At 32.7% G+C, this 3,201-nt stretch overlaps 1 long non-coding RNA gene across 1 annotated transcript; it reads right to left on the bottom strand.

The window, feature by feature from the left end:
• Positions 1-321: 321 nt before the first annotated feature.
• LOC139892680 (uncharacterized) lies at positions 322-2,742 on the bottom strand. Its single transcript, XR_011774190.1, has 4 exons — positions 2,501-2,742; positions 2,043-2,222; positions 1,884-1,939; positions 322-497 (listed from the first exon to the last, which is right to left on the bottom strand). It is a non-coding gene; the product is annotated as an uncharacterized lncRNA (long non-coding RNA).
• Positions 2,743-3,201: the final 459 nt, after the last annotated feature.

Genomic DNA, 3,201 nt, shown 5'->3' with positions numbered 1-3,201 from the left:
TGTATCGTATTTAATAGTATTTCCTTGTAAAATTAATACTATTTCCTAGTACACCTCGCACACATCAGGCACGTCCTCATTATTTACCTATTTACCAGCACACCCATCAAGCACCCCACCCTCATCCAACAACACACCAATACCGCTCGAAGGAAGGGTTAAAGATGGTCTTAAGGTTGTACTCATAGAGACTCCCAGCTCCCACTAAACAACATACATAGGATGGATTGGATTCCCCTATAACATTATAAATTATTTTTATTTTTTATAATAATAAGATAATAATTGATCCTAATAAGGATACATCTTTTTTACCTCTCGCAACAATCTCAACACATTGAAATTCAACATTAGATGATACTAATAAGGATGAAAACACAAATTTTGCTACACACACATAATCTACTAACAACATTATGTTGCATCTTCACACTATGACTGATCTAAATCATTGTCACTTCAGCAGCCAACTTCGTCTTCAACTCCTTTTTATTCACCTAAATTTACGAAACAATATGATTCATTATGTGCCCGGTATACATAAAATCGGATATATAATAGTAATAGTTATATGCTTATACATGATTAGGTGATATAAATTATGTTCACTTTCCAAGAATACATTCATGTTTTCCGCAAATGCATATCGAAGTATTTTAACTGATTAAGTTATTTGAAAGAAATTGTATTCACCCCCTTTACAATACTCCTGTTGTTATCAAGGGATATATATATATATATATATATATATATATATATATATATATATATATATATATATATATATATATATATATTGGTAGGATCAAGAGGGAAGTAACCAATCGGGGGAAAACAGGGGAAGCAAAAACTTTTTTTTTTCTTTTTTTAAAAAACTTTGTTCACGAACATTATAGATTGGATGAAAATATGAACATTTAATAAAGACACTTTGTGATAAATGTTTTTATTTTGGCAGGAAAACGCTCGAAGAAGTAATATATAACAATTATCGTGTTTTTCGAGCGTATGTTGAGGTTTTAGATATTAGGGTTTAGAAATGTAGGGTTTAGGGTTTAGATTTAGGATTTAGATTGAGTTTTTAACACGAACGGTTTAGGGTTTAGGGTTTGGTGTTTCGGGTTTATGGAATAAACCCAAAACACCAAACCCTAAACTCTAAATCGGGCTAAATTTTACTTCACAAAACATGGGGAAAAAACGTTCACATTCTTCACGAACAATATTATCTTGAATGTTATTTTTTCGATCGTTTTCCCGCCTAAATAATAACATTCATCACGAAGTGTCTTTTCTAAATGTTCATATTTTCGTGTGATCTTGATGCCGGAAAAAAAATTCCAAAAAAAACTATAAAAAAAAATAAAATTTTTGCTTCCCCCGATTGGTTACTTCCCCATTGATCATGCCCCTATATATATATATATATATATATATATATATATATATATATATATATATATATATATATATATATATATATATATATATATATATATATATATATATATATATATATATATATATATATATTTCTAATTTAGTGTAACATTACTGTAAAAGTATAGTAATTTTAGACTTTTAGCTATGAACCTGGTAAAAAAAAATTTTAACGACGATTTTTTTTGTATCAGTGGATCATTTATTTCAACGACCCTCATCATTTGCACGTAACACACACGTTCGGGTGGAAACCCGAACCCGATCGACGATACCCGGGAACACATCCATTCGGACAGTGGTCCGGGTAGAGGTTCGTGAACGAATCCTGTAAAACCTACCTATAGGGTCAATATATACCACCATTATTGATGTTCAATTGGTTCAGTTGGTTATGAACCTGCTAATTTAATACGCAAACATAACTAGATTTCACTATGTACCCGTTTGATTCTTTCTCTGGCGTCGTCCCTTACGTATGATCCGGAAGCTAGTTCAACTTTTGCCACCCAAATAAGGAATGCAATAATGTGTCACAGTTCATGAATTACTATGCACATAACTGTTGAATAACAATTAACAATATACAAAAAAGGGCTCACCTTTCTAAGTAGAACAGCAATATCAGCTTGAGATTCTTCAATTGACTGATTACCACACTCTAAACAACTAACTTTGTGACTAATGTTTCTTGCTTGAGCGTCCACAATCTGTTGCTTCTTCACCGGATCCTCTTCGTTTTCCATTCTTTATAACGTTCGTCCTTCATTCAACTCCCAACACTGCAAAATACATCATAAATCATAATGTTAGTAGAATTTTTTATTTTTATTTGGGCATTTTGTCGAGCAGGTGTCGTGCAGTGTGTTTCCTTTTCCAAATACCACAGATTTTAAAATCCAATAAAGGATACCGGCTATGCACACCACTTATAACAGAACTTTTTATGTGTGGCAAAAATCCGCTTTCAATATAGCTAGTTGATCACAGTGCGAAATATTCAATCAAATCATTATGCGAACTGAAGTAACGAGAGTGGGATCATAGAGAAAGAAGTCACCTTTATGTTCTAAATTAAAGTATACTATTGTTAGCAATTTGCGATTGCTGTAAACCGGATTAAATGCAGTGGAAGATCTAGGAATCACACTATCCAGTAGTGTCACACTAATGGTATCATAAGTATACAGTCCAGAAAAATTTTCACTGCACCGCACATTTCAGTGGTAGCCGGTGCTACCACTAGTCATATCCCTTGGTTAAATGGACACCAATTATCCCTTGGTTAAATGGACACCAATTCAACAGTTATTTGAGGTAACGATGTTCAAATGGAGATTTCGTAATCTTCAAAGTTTACAATTTGTTAATTGATAAATTGGTAAATATCTATATTTGGTCCTTGACCTTTTGAAATTTTCATTTTAGACATTTTATATTTTTTATTTAAATTTAGTGCAAATAATCTCTTTATCCGGAGATCCTCTTTATCCTGAGATCCTCTTTATCCGGAGGTCCTCTTAGAAGCAATCTCTTTATCCGCCGAATAGGGAGATAGAAGACTTTCCCTACTCTGGGATTGTTCTACTCTGGGTGGTAAAATAACATCTCTTTATTTAAAGATAGATGAAGAATTGTCTACATCTCACCACCACATACCTCGTATGTGCGAGATTGAGTATTGTTGTTGTTGTACAAATAATCCTTGGTTACTCCTTCTGAACATCCTATAGATAGTGTCACTATAACCGAAAGTCCGAA

The sequence above is a fragment of the Rutidosis leptorrhynchoides genome, chromosome 2 (genome assembly GCF_046630445.1).
Source record: "Rutidosis leptorrhynchoides isolate AG116_Rl617_1_P2 chromosome 2, CSIRO_AGI_Rlap_v1, whole genome shotgun sequence".
NCBI lineage: Eukaryota > Viridiplantae > Streptophyta > Magnoliopsida > Asterales > Asteraceae > Rutidosis > Rutidosis leptorrhynchoides.
This window is presented reverse-complemented; position numbering and strand designations above follow the sequence as displayed.